This window comes from Grammomys surdaster, unplaced genomic scaffold, assembly GCF_004785775.1.
Source record: "Grammomys surdaster isolate TR1022 unplaced genomic scaffold, NIH_TR_1.0 97, whole genome shotgun sequence".
NCBI lineage: Eukaryota > Metazoa > Chordata > Mammalia > Rodentia > Muridae > Grammomys > Grammomys surdaster.
In genome coordinates, this window is record NW_021604576.1 from 18,903,727 (window position 1) to 18,923,974 (window position 20,248).

General features: G+C 38.8%; 1 protein-coding gene and 1 pseudogene across 2 annotated transcripts in view; both read left to right on the forward strand.

Moving 5' to 3' along the window:
- The window catches only part of Rngtt (RNA guanylyltransferase and 5'-phosphatase), a 200,989-nt gene that overhangs the window by 162,359 nt on the left and 18,382 nt on the right, over positions 1 to 20,248 (forward strand). The gene's annotated exons all lie outside the window — the stretch shown is intronic.
- LOC114631546 lies at positions 3,657 to 7,344 on the forward strand (annotated as a pseudogene).

The window sequence follows — 20,248 nt, forward strand, 5'->3', positions numbered from 1 at the left end:
TCTGCACCCCATGCTTGCAGTGCTTGTAGAGGACAGAAAGAGTAGCCAATCCTGGAACTAGAGCTATTGGTAGTTTTGCACTGACTCTCACGTTGAGTAGTATGAGTGACCACTGTTTCGTTTCATCTTCTTTTCTGTTTGTTTGGCTTTATTTTCTTGGTGTTTAAAATGGAAATCAAAAAATTCTTCTGTTTTATATATATTTTCTACATAAATTGAGTATAGAATAACTCAGAAAATATTAGGAAAACACACAACAAGCTTTGATGTCCCCAATATTTTGCCAAATTTTATAGAGATTATTTACTGTGTTTCAGATTGAACATCTTTAAAATGAATAGTATCTAGGTATGACAGTGCAAGCCTTTAATCTCAGCACTCAACGAGAAGAGGCAAGAAGATAAGTAATTCAAGGCTAGTCTAGGTTATATGAGATTCTGTCTTAAAATCATCACTACAACAGCAGTCAAATAAAGGGCACAGACAAAAAGTGGCAAAAACATGGACTAACATAATATTTCTAAGGGATGGTGTCTAGTGCACACTTATTTTAAAAAAAATTGATTTCAGATTTCATAGAATTTGGTTTACTCTAGATTTTTTTTTTTATATTCTCTTCCTCAAACTGAGTAATTGAAAAAGATCAGAAAGATACTATAAAGTTGTCCTTCAACTCTGTGTTCTGCATTTATCTGTAGAATGGTGGAAGTTACTCAGAATTGGTTGAGGGTTTGCTCATTTGTGTGTTTGGTTGTTTGGTTGGTTTTTATACATGTTTAGGAGGGAGGATATGGACCCATGTGTGGAGGTCAAAGGAACTGGTTCTCTCTTTCACCATGTGGATTCCAGGGATGGAATTCAGGTAGTCAGGCCTTGTGGCAAGTATCTTCACCTGCTGAGCGTTCTTGACAACTGCTAAAAGGTGTTTTCTATTAAAACTTAGTTACTTTTAAAACTTTAGTTTACTTCTATTAAAACTTTAGTTACTTTTCTATTGAAAAAGTAGCTAAGCTACTGGAGAAATACTATAACCAAGGAAACTTATAAAAGAAAGCATGCAATTGAGAGCTTGCTTAAAGCTTCAGAGGGTGAATCCATAACCAACATGGCTGCAGACAGGCAGGCATGGCCCTGGAGCAGTAGCTGAGACTTTACATTTGGTCCATAAGAAGGAGGTGGGGGGAGGGGAGGGTGACTGGGCCTGACTTAAGGCATGCCATCCCCAGTGACATATCTTGTCTTTCAGCAGTGCTATACCTTCAGATCCTAGCCACCTAGGGACCACACATTCATATATATGAGCCTATAAGGACCATTTTTATTCAAACCACAACACTCAAAACAGTTTATTTATTATTACAGTAGCAGTCTGGTTATCGATGCTTTGTTATCTGCTCATCTATAGACTAAATAAAAATTTCCAGAGTAACTTTCAAGTAATAAAGTATGCTGTTGTAATTATCTTGCCATTGTTATTGCTGGCTACTTTATATGCTTAATTTATGAATTATACCTTATCATAATGCTATAGTTTGTATCTTGAGTATTTCTCTAAAGCACAGGCATGGGTTAAAGGCTTGATCTTAGCCTGTGATGCCAGTGGAGTATCCTAAACTTTTAAGAAGTAGAGATTAGTGGGAGGAGTTAGGTCATGCCATGTAAAGGATACTGGGATTCAACCCCTCTTGTCTTTCCTTCTCACCTTCCCTGAGATATAAACAGGCTTCTCATCGTTGGAATCTCTGACCACAATGTTGCACTACCACAGGCCCAAATAAAGCCAAGTGACCATGGACTGAAATCTCCAAGACCATGAACTAAATAAAGCAAGCTCTCTTCTTCTAAGTTGATTTTCTCAGATGGATTGTTATATTAATAGGAAGATATCTTCTAGGACTCTTAGAACATCCTCCATAGATATGGAGAAGCTGTTTGATACTGGGCTTTATTTATTGACATATAGTAATAATTTATATTTGACTTAAGGATTTATGAAGGAAAAATGAGTTGGTCAAATAAATATAAATGTGCTGACAGTACATTCAGATAACAGAATCAGTGCTAGAAACCACAAGTCATAAATGTATAAATTTGGAAAATTTAAAAATTCTATGCATAGGAGCTTTATATTAAGGGGAAGGAAAATTGATACCTTTGAGACTTGGAATGCGATTCAATTTAGTATAGTGCTTTCCTAAAAGAGTATCACAAAACCTTGGGTTCAGTTTCCAAACACTGCATAAATCAGGCTTCATGGTGTACACCTATAGTAGTCCCAGGAGTTGGAAGGTGAATGGCACAATCTAAAAACCAAAGTTGTCTTCGACTACATAAGCTTAAGGCCAGCTTGGGCTACATGAAAATTACCACTAAAGCTGGAAGAGGGAGGCCAAATTGAAACCTTTTATAATTAGACAAGCTCCTGAATTATATAATCATTGTTTGGCCTAATGGTAATATCCTCTTCTCTGGAGAAGCTTGATATAGTTTGCCAAATACCTATGTATTAATTAGCAATAATAAGTTAGAATTAATCTAAAAGCAATATTCATATGCCACATGATTCAGAATTAAATCTAAGTAAAATGTATAAAAAGTTGTAACCAAATTGGTTTTTCTTAAAGAACTATGTTGACTAAAAGGTACTTGAGAATGTGTTAATCAAATGCACTTTTAAGTAAAGGTCTCCTCTAGCCCTTTGTCAAGAGGTCAGGTATCACAGATAGCCTTGACCACTATCCGTCCTTCCATACATCCGTCCATGCAGAGTTTTATGTAGTCTAGGTTGTCCTTATACTCTTCATGTAGAATCAACAATACCCTTTAGGTTTCCCTGTCTTCACATTCTGAATGATGAAATTAAGGCTTGTGCCACCACTCCTGGTTTAATACAGTGGTGGAGATCAAATCCAGGACTTTGTGCATGTTAACTGAGCTACACCCCAGACATAAAATTTGTCTCTTCCTGACAAAAATACACTCCCCTGATACTTAACTTCTAGATTCTGGCAATTGATGCTTCTTTGATTCATCAGAACGTACGTAGTTGAACAATAGTAGGAGCTGAAGAAGTATTTATTATATAAATATTTGATCTCTATCTTCTAAAAAGAATATGCCCCAATTTCTGAACCACGGAAGTTGGAATCGTTTTCAGAAAAAAAAAATACATAGTAGAAATCACAAGGATATGCCCATTAAAAATAATCACCTAAATCCAAATAATCAGATCAAAGAATGTGCTATAAAGTTTGATATAGAGGAGAAGGCTATACAACTCATACTCTCAAAGATGAGGGTTCTTTTTTGAGCCTCATTTTCTGATCGCACAGGCATTTGTGTTATTGTATTCATTAAAGCACTGAAACATGTTCATCTTTCTAGTCTTTGGAATGACTGAAAGATGAAAGTGGTTTCTGTTCTTGCCACATCCTCACTTGCAAGGATTTAGTCACCTAAAATTTGGGATTATTTTCTTCTAGATATCAGCTCTGTGCTTTCTAAAAGCTCTGGCTTTGGCATCATACTCACATGCTTGTAAACGCACATAGGAGCACCACACACGCTCCCTACTCTTCTGCAAATAGAAAACCATACCTGTGAGTCAGTGCCCCTGTGTTTATCTCCTGTTACTTTAAACATTTTGTAGATTCTGGATGAAAATAGAAAGGTGAGAAACATAATTTCAGAAACACTATTTAAACTTGGCCTCAGTCCCCTAACTATAATTGTTAGCTCCATCAAGATCTCTTTTCTTCCATCACGTGTCTTGTTTGCAGCATAGTGTTGTGGCATGCATGTGTAACCTCTATACTTGAGGAGCTGAGGTAGTAGGATCAGGAATTCTAGGCTATCCTGAACTACACATCAAAACCTTGTCTCAACAAAACAAAGCATACATCTATACTCACTTGACTAATACAGTTCTATGTTATGGAGATATGGAAACTATTAACTGGCTCTGATAGCACAGCATCTCTAGTCTTCCCAGAAAGCCAAGGTAGAGAGACTGCCCTGAGTCTCAATAGACTGGGCAGTATTGTGAGGCTTTATACAATATCAGAATTTTGATAGGTATTGCATTAAGTCTGTAGATTACTTTCCATAGTATAGCTCTTTACTTACTAATTTTGCCTGATCAGAAGCTTAGAAAGCCTTCCCATCGTCTAGTATCTTGGGAGACTTTCTTTTTCAGTGTTTTGAATATTTTTTTGTAGAAGTTTTTCTTATCTTTGGCTCTATACACACACACACACACACACACTCTTAACTTTTTATTGATTTTTTTTGAATGATGCACCCCGATCCTCTCCATATCTGTCCTCCACCCTTGTAACCTCCCTCCTCCCAAAGAAAACAAAAACAAACCAAACTCTCACTGTGAAAGCTATCTGTGGCTGTGTCATCATGTGTCACACAGTGTACGCTTTTGCCCAAAGAGCTTTACTGGCAAATGTTTACTGCACTGGGTCACTGGTCTGGTTTGAGACCACTGGCTTCTGCTGTACTATCTATGCCAGATCTTCACCAGGACTCCTCTCAGATAGCCTGTTGTCCCCCTGTATCAAAGATCCTGCAGCTTTGTGTTGGTGACCCTGGACCACCATCCCAGCTAACAAAGTTGCTTAGTGAATTGCCTTAATGAGAAACTGTCTCTTTTGGGAGAATCTGACCTTCAGCTAAGAAAGAATTTCCTGCTCTTAGAGAACTGTTGCCCCAGGACATTCCAGGAAAAACTGCAGAATGCTCCGCTGGATGACTGACCTATCTATCGATAGTTGATAGAGTCCCCATCCTGTTCTTTGTTTCCCTTCCTCCTTTGCCTAGAGTATATCTTGTAAGCCATTTCCTCATTAAAGCAGACCTTGACAAGACGAATTTGCTTGGTCTCGGTCTCTCTCTCACCCATGTTCCTTTCAGGTGAGGTCCCCCTCGACCCCCACAAATAACTGGACCCGCGGGTCGGGTCAGCTTTGGATCTTCACACACACATGAATGCACACATACTCCAGTGGGGTAGATATTGAAATGGGTCAACACAAAGTCCTGAATGAATGTGGGTGGTAGCTGGGCCTGGATAGTAGCTGAGTTGGTCAACCTGCCAACTTTCTTGGGCCTGTGCCACCAGGGCCAACTCCCCTGCTTTGCCTAGGCCAGGGGTAGGGACAGCTCTCTTGCACGCACACCACCAGGGACAGCTCTACTGTGTCGCCCAGGCAGCAGCCAGACCAGGGAACGCCACATGGCCTTTATTGGTAATTTGGGCCATGGACATGGACGCAGACCCCTGCTGCTGGGCCACTGACCCAGACATGACCCTTTTTGACAGCCCAGGCTGAGACATTACCATGGCAGAACAGGCTACGCATATCAGGCTATTCCTCACCACCCTTATGTCTCCAGCTCTGCCTCTTTTCATAATCCAAAGCCATTCTGTTCTCTTTCTGTCCCACTTCTCCACCACATACTTACTCACTGGAGTAGTGCCTGCCTTGCCTGTGCTGTAAAGCAGCAGGCAGGAACCTCCAGGAATATTATACATATTATTAATACATAATTATTTGGAGTTAAAAATTTAATGAATATAAGTATTTGGCCTGCATATATGTCTGTGTACAATGTGTGTGAAGTGTCTTCAAAGGCCAGAGAGAGTGTTGGGTCTTCTGGGACAGGTTACAGACAATTGTGAGCTACTGTATGAATGAATGCTGGCTGTCAAATACAGGTCTTTCGGAAGAACAAGCACACTCTTTAACTCTTGAGCCATCTCTTCAACACCTGGATTTATTTTGAATGCGTATCTCTTTATTTCTCTGGTAGTAGATTGTTGATGTATATCAAGGCTAATATAATATATATATACATGTGTATTTATAGTATCTTGCAACTTTAATTTATTAAGTCCAGTGTATTTATTAAGTATAGTTGTTTTAAGACAAAGAATCGTGTCATCACCAAATAGGGATATTTTAACTTCTTTTCTTACTTCTTAACACTTCTATCCCTTTCTTTTGTTTAGTTCTTTTTTTTAAAATTGGATATTTTCTTTATTTACATTTCAAATGTTTTCTCCCTTCTGAAACCCCCTATCCCATTCCCCCTCCCCCTGCCTCTGTGAGGGTGCTTCCCCCCCCACTCCCATCTTCCTGCCCTGACATTCACCTACACTGGGATATTGTGCCTTCACAGGACCAAAGGCCTCTTCTCCCACTGATTTCCAACAAGGCCATCCTCGGCTAGATATGCAGCTAGAGCTATGGGTTCCTCCATGTGTACTCTTTGGTTGGTGGTCCAGTCCCTGGGAGCTCCCAGGAGGGAGGGGGTCTGGCCAGATGACACTGTTGCTCCCTCCATGGGGCTGCAAACCCCCTCAGCTCCTTCAGTTTCTTCTCCAACTGCTCCATCAGGGACCCCACACTCAGTCCAGTGGTTGGCTATGAGTGTCCACCTCTGTATTTGTTTAGTTCTTATAGATAAGAGTTTGAGCACTGGGCCATATTGTGCAGCGGCGCCAGCGGTCGAACAAAGGAGTGTTTACATCGGTTTTGTGCAGATTGTATTATCACAGCCCTTAGAAGTGGCAACAAAGAATGTCCTACCTGTCGGAAAAAACTATTTTCTAAAAGATCACTAAGGCCAGATCCAAACTTTGATGCACTCATCAGCAAGATTTATCCAAGTCGTGATGAGTGTGAAGCTCATCAAGAGAGAGTGTTAGCCAGGATCAACAAGCACAACACTCAGCAGGCTCTCAGCCACAGCATTGAGGAGGGCTGAAGATACAGGCCATGAACAGATTACAGCGAGGCAAAAAGCAGCAGATTGAAAATGGCAGCGGAGCAGAAGACAGTGGTGACAGTTCCCATTGTAGTAGTGCATCCACACACAGCAATCAGGAGCGGGCCCTAGTAACAAACGGACCAAAACATCTGATGACTCTGGGCTTGAACTCGATAACAACAATGCAGCAGTGGCAATCGATCCAGTGATGGATGGCGCTAGTGAGATTGAGTTAGTCTTCAGGCCCCATCCAACGCTTATGGAAAAGGACGACAGTGCACAGACAAGATACATAAAGACTTCAGGCAATGCCACCGTTGATCACTTATCCAAGTATCTGGCTGTGAGGTTAGCTTTAGAAGAGCTTCGAAGCAAAGGAGAATCAAACCAGATGAACCTGGATACAGCTAGTGAGAAACAGTACACCATTTCCATAGCCACAGCCAGTGGCCAGTTCACTGTTTTAAATGGCTCATTTTTCTTTGGAATGTGGTCAGTGAGAAATACTGGAAAGTGAACAAACCCATGGAACTTTATTATGCACCCACCAAGGAGCACAAGTGAGCTTTTAAAACTCAGTCCTGAGACTGAACTTTTCCTAGTCTATCCCTTTACTATTAAAGATGCACCGTCGTTACTTTCATGGACAGATCTGGGGTATGTTCAGTTCTCTTTCTGAGCCAGACTTGTTTACACTATTAGAGTAATGTCTCCTTAACTTAAAGACACACTTTTTGGAAGGGACTCTAGTAACTCAGTACTCCTCCACTAGTAACTCAGTACCTCTACTAGTAACTCAGTACCTCCACTAGTAACTCAGTACTCCTGCACTCCCTTAACAGTAAATCTAAGTTATACACTTATAGAACATGCACTTCCTTTGGGGAGGACACATTGACCTAGGAGTTTTTGTAGTTCTGTGTTCTTTATTTTTTCCTTCCAGTTTTTGGTCTTTTGAGACAGGGTCTCATTATAAAGCTCTGGCTAGCCTGAAACTTGCTGAGTAGAACAGGCTGGCCTTGACTTTAGAGTAATGCTCCTGCCCAAGTACTGAGATTCTGCCTGGCTTAAGATTCAGTTGGCCATCAGCCATCTTTCCCCCTTTCAAAAGGTTTTTAGCTTAAAGAATGTTGGACAATATGTATTCTGACTTTTTTCCCTTGGAGTCTTGTATATTTATAGTTTTTTATACAAACTGTAGTATCTTCATGAAGACCAAGGCTCAAATTTACTGTGCTTAAAACAATTGTCATAGGATTGTTATTTTCATGGTATTTTTCTACATAATATCTCATTTAAAGGAGGTTCTTTACGAATTTAGTGTCCATTGCCATGCAGTGTTTTGGTTTCGTCATGTGTTTTCACTATAAGTTTAGAATTTCTGATCATGGGGAAGAGTCGAACAAAGTTCTTTGAGAACATGGTTCATTTACAGATTTCACTGAAGAAACAGAAGTTTAAGTTGGTGAAAATATATGTGTTCCTCTGTAAAAAAAAGAAAAGAAAAAAAGAGTTTGAGCACTGTATCATGAAAGAGAGAGCATAGTGGGCATCCTTCCATCATTCCTGATCTTAGAATAAATGTTCTATTAGTTTGCCTCTATTTAATATAATGTTGCTATAGGTTTGTTGTATATAGTTTTTATTATTTTGATGTATAATATCATCAGAACTTTTATAGTGAAGGTTTGTTGAGCTTTGCCTAATACCTTTTTAGCATCAATCAAAATGAGTATATTGTTTATGTCCTTATATATGGTGTATTACATGTATCGCATTATATATGTTGAACCAACCTTACTTACTAGGATAGAGCTTACTTGGTCATAATGTATAATCTTAAAGTTTTCATGAATTTAGGTTGCAAAAATTTTGTTGAAAATCTGTGTGCATCTATGTTTATCAATGAATTGGTCTGTAGTTTCTTTTTCCTTTTTGTAGTGGTTTTGCTATAAGAATAATACTGGGTTCACAGAATGAATTTGTTAGTATTCTTTTTTGTTTTTCTTATAAAACAATATAGGAAAAAATGGGATGAGTTCTTCCTTGAAAAGTAGCTAGATCTCACCAGTTAATCCATCTTGTCTTGGGTTTTTCTCTGAGGGGAGGCTTTTGATTACAGATTTGATGTCATTACTTATAATGGTTGTATTTGAGTTATTTCTATCTTCTGGGTTTAATTTTACTAGATGATAATGCATTTAGAAATTCTTCTATTTCTTCTAGGTTAGCCAGCCTTGTAGAATACAATTTTTCATAGTAAACCCTAATAATATTTTGTTTTTCACTGAAGTCTGTTGTGAGTACACTCCTTTGATCCCACATAGAGCAGTGGTTCTCAACCTTCTTAATGCTGCAGCCCCTTAATACAGTTCTTCATGTTATAGTAACCCCCAACCATAAAATTATTTCATTGCTACTTCATAATTGTAATTTTGTTACTGTTATGAATTGTAGTGCAAATATCTGATTTGTGGCCCCCTAAGGGGTTATGACTCACAGGTTAAGAACTGCTGATCTCGAGTTAGAACATCCAAGGCTATGTAGTGAGACCCTGTCTTTAAATAAAACAAAACAGCATAGAACAAGAGAGAGTGGGGAGGGGATAGGAAGGAAAGAGAAGAGAGGTTGGAATGTTAAATGTCTTTCATTATTTTTGTATGTGGATCTCTGCTCATTTATACCTTTTAATGTTTGTTATATGAAATTTGGAGCTCCAAACATGTGGTACTTAAAAGCTTGAAGTTGTTTTATTTTTCTTGGTGAATTGTTCCTTTTATTAATGTGTACTCTCTTCTAGTTAGTTTTGGTTTGAAGTTTACTTTGTCTGATGTAAGGATGGTTCTGCCTGCTTAAATTTTCCATTTGATTTGTAGTTTTCCACCCTTTGTAACTATGCATTTTGGTATCTTTGTTAGCCAAGTGTGTTTCTTAAAAAGAACATATAGTTGGGCTTTGTTTTTTAATCCAGATCTGTATTTTTTTAGTGGTCTGTTGAGGCCATTTACATGTAATGTCAATTATAGAAATGGGTTTGCTATTTTCTATTACTTTGTTTGGTGAAGTTCCGCTTTGCTGAATTATTGATTTTTTCCCCCTTCCTCTATATTAGTTTTGAAGGTTTGTTGAGTTCTTATATTGGAACTGTTTTTTTTTTTTTCCCAAGTCTAGCTTGTTTATTTGTTGTTTAATGATCTAAAATGCTCTCTGGTGTAGGACTGAAAGGACAGCATGGTTTCTGGTCAAGCACTGGCTAGAAATGGCCGGAGAGCCCAGCTGATTCTAGGGGATGGCATGCATTTCACTACAGTTCCAGACTCTAGGCTCCTGACACGAGGCCTCCAAAGAGTGGGTTCCTCCAGTCACATAGAACAATACCCCTGCTAGCCCCTCCATAGGGAGAGGGGGTGACTACAGGCCACAGAGCCTCAAGACAGATCTCCATATTAATGAGATACCTAAAGGTTAGAGGGGCATAGCCAATTAAACATTCTTTCCCCAGACTCTCCTCTTTGCAAAAGGTATAGTTTTCATCTATTTTCCACCATGACAATAAATGTCTTAAGACCATGGACTATTTTTCTTTGGAACCTGCTGTGGGGAACAATGGAAAAGGTCTTCATCTAAGAACTCTACATTCTCAGCCAGAGAGACCACCAGCCACCCAACCCAGGCAAGCAAGCTGAGCCAGCCGTGACCCAGCCAAGCGAGTCTCTGCAGCCTAGAACTCTCATCTCCCAGGATGTAGCCAGAGCTTTCCCTCCTCCCCACTTTTGGCTTCGGGCAATCTAGCCCATATGCCCCCACTTCATTCTTAGCCTTTCCACGACACCTGGGAGCCCAAGGGCCTGAGAACCAGCCGGTTCCCGGCCACCTTTTGGCCTGGGGACCCCCAAGCCAAAAGCTCTGGCTTACCGAAGGACCTCAGACTGTGGTCCCCACCCCTGAGTGGAGTTCCACGTCTTTACATAGCCCAATGTCCACCTGGTGCCAGCGCCTCTGTCCACATGAGAGGCTCTAGCCACGCGGCAAGACAAAAGTGAGACCCACACATCAACCCAACAGGTCTCATGCACACTACAACCGAACACTCTGGGACCATAGCAGTGTGGACTATAATCCATAGTTTACTACAATGGTTTCTACAACTTCAGAAATCTAATCCTCATACCCACAGTGACTGTAAAGACGACTAGTACCAAAGCCCCAGTCTCTCAGGAGACTCTGGTCACACTGAAATAGAAGCTTAGGCCCTGCACTGACTCCTTAGGCCATTGGCACTTCTCTTTTCAGATTTTGTAGGAAATTATGATGAAAATATTTTTTATTATGGGAAATTATTTTAAGAAGTAATACAGATTTATTTTTGCATGAGCATAGTAAGGTAGAAACATTTCCAGTTCATTCTTGTTTACAGAATATCTTTTTTTTCCTCTTGTGATAAAATACTCTGCCAAAAGCAACCTAGAGGAGAAAGGCTTTATTTTAGTTCATTATACCAGGTTTCAGCTCATCTTTGCAGGGAAGTCACAGTGGCAGGAACTTGAAACAGCTGATTATGTTGCAACTGTAGTCAGGAAGCAGACAAGAATGAACGGGTGCATGCATAGCCGCACTCAGATGGCTTTCTCCAGTCTTACACAGTTCATGATCCTCTACCTAGGAATGGTCCACCAACTTTTCGGCTGGCTTTTCCTACTTCAGTTAACACAAAGGTAATTTCTCATAGACATGGCCACAGGCTAATATAATCTACAGTTTCTCTTGGAGACTTCTTTTTTCAAGTTATTCAGCATTGTACCAAGTTGACAACTAAAACCATCACACATGAATCTAAAGTTTATGATTTAAAATAGAAATCGTGTAAAACTAGCTCATACTGATGAAAAGATTGGTATGTGTAGAACTTTTAAATTTCTATCAGGTACACTATACAAATCTGTTTGTTATTTAGTGTGTGTTGCCTAGCTCTCCTCCTATCTGGATGTGCGATGAAAGGAGAATAATACAGTTTATTTACTATCTTTTCTTACCTTTGTATTTTCCTGTTGTAAACAATATCAATAAAAGCTGAGGACTAGGTCCTTACCTTTCATTTTTTAGGAAGGAGACAGATCTTGTTCCTCTCAATTATGATACATTTAGACGCCTTAATTATATTGCTCACTTCCCATGTGATAAAAATCACATGACTGTTCGCTTGTGTGTCCTTTCTTGTTTCTTTCATCTCTTCCATAGTTAATAGTCTACTTCATTGCTAAACATCATGCATCCAGAAGTGAGAGGGTCTAACCATGGCAAACAGTCTTAAGGATTTCTACTGAGAAAACCTGTTACATAGTGACTACATCATTAGCTTGAGTTTGCTCTGTTTTGAACTAGTTTGGGATTGTTTTCTTTGATTTTTGTTCTTTTAATAGGGTCTTTGCCTTCAAATCCAAAGAAGGTCATCCTGCCCTGGACTCCCAAGTGCTGGGATTATAGATATCTATTACCAAACTCTGCCTGCTTTTGTGTTTGAACCAAAAATATGTAATTTGTTATTTATATATGCAAACAAAAATTTTAATTGAACACATACTATGATGCTGTGCTAGGAAGGGTTTTGTTGTTTGCTCTTTGTTTCAACACAGGGACTTTAGCCCATTCTTAGATTACAAACATGTATTCCATATCCACCACAAGCAGTTTCGAAGGAGGCTACAGTCAAGAGAGAGAATTCAACATAATATATTTTGACAAATAAGGTTTGTTGTTAATGAAGCACAGAAGTCTGTGTAGGTGAAAAGAGGGTTCCAGGAAAGGTGATTGTGGTAACGGGGCATGGCTAGCATAGGGGAGAAGAGGCTGATGCAGCCATGAGATTGCTGAGAACCTGTTCTGTGTTCGTGAGGTGTGGCAGTAAGCAAAATTATGGCCCTGTCCATTTAAGGAACAAATCCTCTAATAAGGGAGAATATAAATGGAAAACAGATGTATCCTCAACACTGTGTATGGGGTGTGGAGTCTCAGAGACTGACAATAGGCTTACTTCTTGAGGAGAAAGATACAGAGTATCGTCTCTAAAGCATCAGCTACTCTTACTTAGCCAGTATGCTGTGCAAAAAGACTGTAGAAGAGGTGAGTGCTATGACTTGTATGTAAGAATAGCTTTTTTACAATGCAGTTAGTCTAGCGTTCTTACACTAGCAGACTCCTGTCTTGAGCCCTGTCTCTCACCTCTCCACCCCCACTTTATGCAACTTGAGATATTGCACCCTCCACACTCTTGCTAGTTGCTTGATATCTTCTCTTCATATACTCAGTGAGGTGACACTCCCACCCCAGCTTTGATGATTTACCCTAAAACCATTGTATCAGGTCTTGTCTGCTTTTGGTTTTGGTTTAATGGAATAAGATAGAAGACAGTTACAATGTATTGAGATAAATAAATAAATAAATAAATAAATAATAAGCAAGCAAGCTTGTAAAATGCTGTGCCTGTAGTTAAGTTAGATTGGGGTGTGTGTGTGTGTGTGTGTGTGTATGTGTGTATACACATATATATATGTGTGTATATATGTGTATATATATATATATGTGTGTGTGTGAGTGTGTGTGTATACACATATATATGTGTATATATATATATGTGTATATATATGTGTGTGTGTGTGTGTATACACTTACACATATATATGTGTATTTATGTGTATAGTGGTGGTGTTAATATGCTTGTTCCATGGGAAGTGACACTATTAGAAGGTGTAGCTTTGTTGGAATAAATGTGTCACTATGAAGGTGGGCTTTGAGGTCTCCTAGTGTTCAGCCTGTGCCCAGTGCAGAAGAGAGACCTTCTTGGTTACCTGCAGAAGACATTTTGCCATAAAATTTTCAACTCCTTTTCCAGCACCATAGCTTCCAGGACACTGCCATGCTTCCCACAGTGATGATAATGGACTGAAACTGTAAGCCAGCCCAAATATATGTTTTCCTTTATAAGAGTTGCCTTAGTCATGGTGTCTCTTCATAGCATTGGAAACCCTGTCTAGGACATAGACCCAGACATGGACATGTATTCATGCACAAACACATTAGAAAACCCAGATCAAGTGCTTGTTTCTAGCAAAACATTTGTGACTACAAAGCAAAATCTGGCTTTCAAAGTTTATCCTTATATTTTCTAAGAAAGTTCCTGTAAACTATTCTAGAGTTAGTACCCTAAAATGCCAGAAGTCTAGACCCAAAGAAGCATTGTGCACCATACTCTTTTTAGACACTCTGTAAACCTTAGTGATTTCCATCTAAAAAAGTTGGTGTGCGTGAGCTTTCATGCTCATTCCCAGCCAGGATTCAAGCCTTGGTCCTCCCTCAATGGCAGTTAGGCATAAAACATAGAGTTGGGGGGGGCATCTTGATCCTAGAATATTTTGTTTTGTTGTTTGTTCTTAAACCCTAGAACAAAATACTTAAGTATGCATATGTATGAGGAATACTATCACCTAACCCAATTCTTGGGGTTTGTGTCCCTCCCCCTCAAATGCACACTGTGTTTCATGGGAACTGAGTAGAACAGTGAGCATAGGAGCCTGGCCTGGTACCAAAGGGTTGGGGGTGGGAGGGTTAGTAGTGGTTGGTGGGGGACAGAGTTGCCGTTGATAACAGCTCCTGCACAGGACATGGTTACCTCACTTGCTGGTGACCAAGGTGGGGAAAGTACAAGCCTTTTGGAGAACACTGGGTTTCTGGAGCTGATTTCTCATTCCTTTGTGCTACTCTAAGTACTAGTGATTATACAGTGCCAAGGCATTTCCTGCATTTTGATTAGAAGGCTGCCTAAAAAGAAAATCCTGCCATTCCATAAGTAACAACTAGTTCTTTGAGTATCTGGAGTCTGTTTTCTGTGCAAGTAGCAAATAAACAAAACTAAGTTAGCAACTTAGTACATGCTACAAAGTGAAAGTTCTCCAAGAGCTGCACTGTCTGTGGCCATAGGAGAGAGCTGCTGACAGCCCCATTTGGGGCATTGTTAGGCAGCTCTGTTGACACATGAATACACTGCATGTGATTACCATAAAATTGTGGCCTGGAAATTGAACAGCTATGGTGCTACATTTCAGACTTAACATTTCTAATAAGCTGTAATAAGGAGACATTTAAAATGGATGTAAGAATAGACATTACTTGTAGTCCCAGATGTATGGTCAATTGAAGTGTTTTGAATCTCAATTTAACAATGCAAACAAATTCCCTATCATTATTAACATAATTGCTCCCACTGTTGGATCTTGATTTTGAAAAAAAAAAAAAGTAATTTAACATAAAAACCCAAGTTGCTAAAAGAACAAAACAAGCAAAAAGAAATGTAACTTGAGGTATTGTCTTGATGAGGGAGAAGGAGAGGGAAGGAGAAAGATTACAACTGCTCTCTCACTTCCTGAATAGCTAGGCCATTGCTCTCCTGTTGGATACAGGTAGTTTTCCTTCATGATTGGCTGGGTAGTAAGTAGAATTCAGCTTTTTGCTCCCATATCAGGCTGTCAAATCCAACTATATAGCATTCATATGCTAGGGGAACATCAGGTTGTAGGTCCTTTAAGATCTTCCTACTGCCTTTATGTTAAGATAATTTAGTCTGTGTTGGGGATATATCTGTGTATGGGGAGGAGGGTGTGATTAAGACAGACATAATTCCACAGCAGAACTATTAGATTTCTCAAGAAAGCTATATTAGTAATGTAGGGTATTTTAAGGTTTATTTTTGTTTCAGTGTATGAATATGTGTATATGTCTGTGTAAGGGCATGCTGTGTGTTAAGATGCCTGTGAGGCCAGATAAGGACATTAGATTACTTGGAGCTAGAGTTACAGGAGGATGTGAGCCACCTGATGTGCGTGCTGGGAAATGGACTTGGGTACTCAGAACAGTAGCTGGATAGCCATCATTTTGAAACAGACTTCAATATTCAGTGCTTTGTAAATGTTTTTATAGTGCATAACAAAATTTTCTTCTAAAAGATAAAATAATATGTAGTCAAAATAGCAAATTGTTACAAATGAGTTGGGAAGTTAAAACTAGTATTAAATCTGGGCAGTTCTGTAACATGAGGTAGAAAAATCACAAGTTTAAGGCCTACCTGGCACATTATTGAGACCCTGCCCCAAAATAAGAGACTCAAAACAGCCGAGAATGCTACCATGTGGTAGGTTCTGGGCTCTAGTACTGAACTAAACAAACATTAAAACGTCAGAGGGGAGAGTAGTTCTTTATAAAACTTAAAAATCTTTACTACCTCATTATTTTTAAAAGTTAATTTGATTTTTTTGTGAAACTAACACTACAATAAAAACATAAATGGGCATAATGTTTCAGTGAATGCCAATGAGATAGCTATATTTAAAGGATTACTGCTCCTGGATTATTCTGAAGAAAATAAAAGACAGCTGGAAATCACTGTGTGACTTATGGGCTCAGTCTCTAGATGGCTCTCTGCTAGCTTTCTTATACAGTCCAAGCCCACTTGGTAGGGGTGGTGCTGCCCACAGTGGACTGGGCCCTCCTGCATCGATTGTCAGTCAAGATAGTCTCTCACAGACAGGGCCACAGATCAGTCAGGTGGAGGCAGTTCTTCAGTTGTGGTTCTCTCTTTTTCTGTTAACTCTGGTGTGTCAAGTTGACAATAGAAACTAGTTAGAGCAAAGCATATGCAAAGAGTTAAGTAAGTAGTATAACTGACTCATATGGAGATTTTATTTTGACAAACTTCCACACTGGTTTCCATAGTAGTTGTCATCAATAGTGAAAAAGAATTTCCCTTTCTCTACATCCTCACCAGTGTTTCTTGTCATTTGTTTGTGTGTGTGTGTGTGTGTGTGTGTGTGTGTTTCTTTCATAGTAATCATTCCACTGGAGTGGCATAGGATCTTAAAAGTAGTTTCTCATATGTATATATATGTATATGTATATATATGTATATGTATATGTATATGTATATGTATATGTATATGTATATGTATATGTATATGTATATATGTTTGTTTAATTCATTGGCCAGTTGTCATGTATGGTGTTTTGGTGTTTAATATTTGCAATTCTCTGGATATTCTAGATCTCAACCCTTGCATGAACAGCTGACAAAGATTTCCTCTCATATGTAGGCTGTCTAATTTGTTGTGCAATAGCTTTTAAATTTCATGTTCTTTTGTGGTCTGATAAGATATAGGATATTATTATTATTATTATTATATTTATTAAGGCTTGATTTGTGTTCTGAAAAGTGATTCATTTTAGAAAAGGCTTTATGTACCACTAAAGGGTGCGTTTCCCTATCTATTGAGTGGGAGGTCCTGGAGGTAGCTGTTAAATCCAGTTGATCTATTATTTTCAGATCATGCTCATATCCTTCCCCAGGGTTGCTGAGTCTAGCCTGTTTTCTTTTCTAGCAAGTGTCAACTGCTTCCTCGTGTATAGCATTCTTGCCAAGCATATCATTTACCTAATACATTATTTTTAATAAGTACTAAGATGGAGTTCGATATTTTTAGTGGGAAAGTAAAAGGCTGCATCCACTTTAGTTTCACTCAGACTAAATTTTATGTACTTAGAAAGTAACATACTAGCAAAATATAGGAACCTGGAAATGGTTCAAAGGTAAAGGCACTTGCCACCAAGCCTGACTTACCTGTGTTCAATTCCTAGTACTCATATGATGGAAGAAGAAAAAACAGACTCCAAGATGCCCTCTGACCTTCATATTATGGCATTTGACTCATACACACACATACACACACACAAATAAACAATAGACTTTTAAAATATAATAATAAAATTTACCAAGGCTCCCTGATTCTCGGTAGATTCTTGAAGATTTGATATTTGAGCATAACATGACTTCATGACTTAGACTCTAGTCTGTATGGCTCCTAAAGTTTGAAGTGGGGAAGAATACCTCTTGGCTCAGTGGTTGAGCTCTTGCTTGACATGCATAAGAGCCTGGTCCAGTCTGAGCACTCTCAGACCAGTAAACAATTCAAAAGATTGATGGTGGGCATAAAGTGTTCTCCTACCTCACAGACATTAATAAAAGTAATTTCTCCCCTCTTCCCATGAAGGAAAAAAAAATCCTAACCAGTAATTTAGATTAATTAAGTCCTTAAAGAAGCTTAAAGTAGAAATTACTAAAATAATGAAATTGCTTTTTCCTTTTTTTAAAAAAAGCTACCTTAATACATGAGTGTTTTTATATACAACAAGTAATAGAGATAGTGGGGGCATTTTAGGCATTTAGTGCCTACATGTTGTAGAATTAGAATCTCTGGCTAGCGATTGTTGGGTTCCTGTTTGAAGTCCTAGTTCTAAAACATTTGATTTTACGAAATTATTGAGGTGTGTTTCAATTTTAGGAATGTATTTCATGAATATGATGTGATAGCTAATTTATTGTAATCACTTCAAAATTTAAACCTCTTTTGAATGTTTCATCAAAGTTCTAGTGTCTTAGAAAGATGAGGTTTTCTTTAGGGTTTCTATAAAATTATCATTCAGGGAGTACATAGACACAAAACAAAACCTGAATCTAGATACCATTTTCTCTCTCTTTGTATACTTTCTCTGTAGTAACTCCTTAGATTTCTTTCTTATGATCCATACACATCAAAGAGTTAGAAATTCCTCTAGGTGGCTGACTATACCAAAGTCAGGCTACAGCTGCTCTAGATAAGAGGATTCAGTGTGTCTGTGATTTCAGATTCAAATACAGACTTGTAAGAAAGCAGTCCCCATAGAAGCCTGCTTGTTTTCTAAAGAGAGACAGAAACAGGGTGGGTCCTGGCAGGAGGGGAGGTGGAGAAGAGCAAAGGGAGGGGAAATTATAATCAGGATATATTAGGTAAGGGGGAAATTCTATTTTTAATAAAATGAGGGGAAAGGCAATCCTGGGGGCTGTCAGGAGCCATCTAGAATAGGTTGAAGGTTAACAGGTGATTTTCCTGAGATGGTTTACTGTGGGCTGTCATGAATGAGCTCTTGGAGGCAAGGCCCAAGGAACTTCATCTCAGAATTGATTTTTTGCTATTGATATGTCTTTGCTGTCATTAAATTGATATACAATCCTTGGGCATTAGCCCACCCTATTGGGCAGATTTTCTGCAGATCAATGATAGTGATGCTATATAGACAAATTGATGATTTCTTAATTCTAATAATTCTATAAGAATTGCAAATTTATACTAGTCATTATTGCGCCCTTTATAAAAGAACTACAATTAGGGCCCTCTGTAATATAAAAACTGCAATTAGAACTCTGCCAATCTTCATGTGTCATGAGTTAATTTAGCTAAGATAGAAAGCCGGCATGCTACAGATTTACAGTTTAGGAATATTACAGATTTACAATTTAGGAATATATTCCTTTAGGCTGTAAAACTATTAACTAAAGGTTGTAAAAGGAAATGAAAGATTTATTGTAGGTGCAAGGACAGAAGATAAAATATTGACTGGATTTATCTATAAAAAAACTTCAATGAGATACTAGGTAGAAACTTTGACTCTTAATGTACCATGTTAACTTAGACATAAGAATTATAGGGTTTTTTGGTTTTGTTTTTTATTTTTTAAACTGGGCTGCCATATCCTCAGTGGGAGAGGGAGCTCCTAACCTCCCGAAACTTGAAGCGCCAGGGTGGAAAGATATGAAGTGACCCCCTACCGGCTCAGAGTAGAAGGGGAGGAGGAAAGGATTATGGGAGGAGGTGACTAAGAAGGGGACAGTAAGCAGGATGTAAAGTGAATAAGTAAAAAAATAATATAAATTAAAAAAAAGAATTACAGTTTTTAGCTTTGAATGAGCCTGTGAAGCTACTGGCCGAAAAGTTTAGATAACTAGTCTTAATGGGAGCCCATGTAAACATCTCAGTTGTAACTTCTTGTTCAATTTATGATTCAGATTTACATTTGAACTTGTGAACTTTTGAGGGGATATGCTTAGAATACCATGTAATCTATCCTCCTAAAAAATTACAGAAAGTTAGAATGATGACATTAAGTAGGCAGAAGAAGAATACAAGATAAGGAGAGTAGAAGCAAAACAGAAGCAGAGAGACTCCAGAATACAGAAGAATGTAATAGAGCTAAAGAGAGGGAGATGAGGCAGGATAGAACACAGGACAGAGAGAATACAGCAGAGAATAGCAGGCAGGCTGCTTCTTACCATGACACAGGATTTCTCTTAACATCAGGTTTCTTCACACTGACAAGGACAGAGCTTTTTCATATTCAATAAAAAGGTAGAAACTTTTTCTTTCTCTATGCAGTAAAGGTTGGTGCTTATTTTTCATCCAGAATGAGTGAGTTCAGCCAGGTGGTGGGGGCGCACGCCTTTAATCCCAGCACTTGGGAGGCAGAGGCAGGTGGATTTCTGAGTTCAAGGTCAGCCTGGTCTACAGAGTGAGTTCCAGGATAGCCAGGGCTACACAGAGAAACCCTGTCTTGG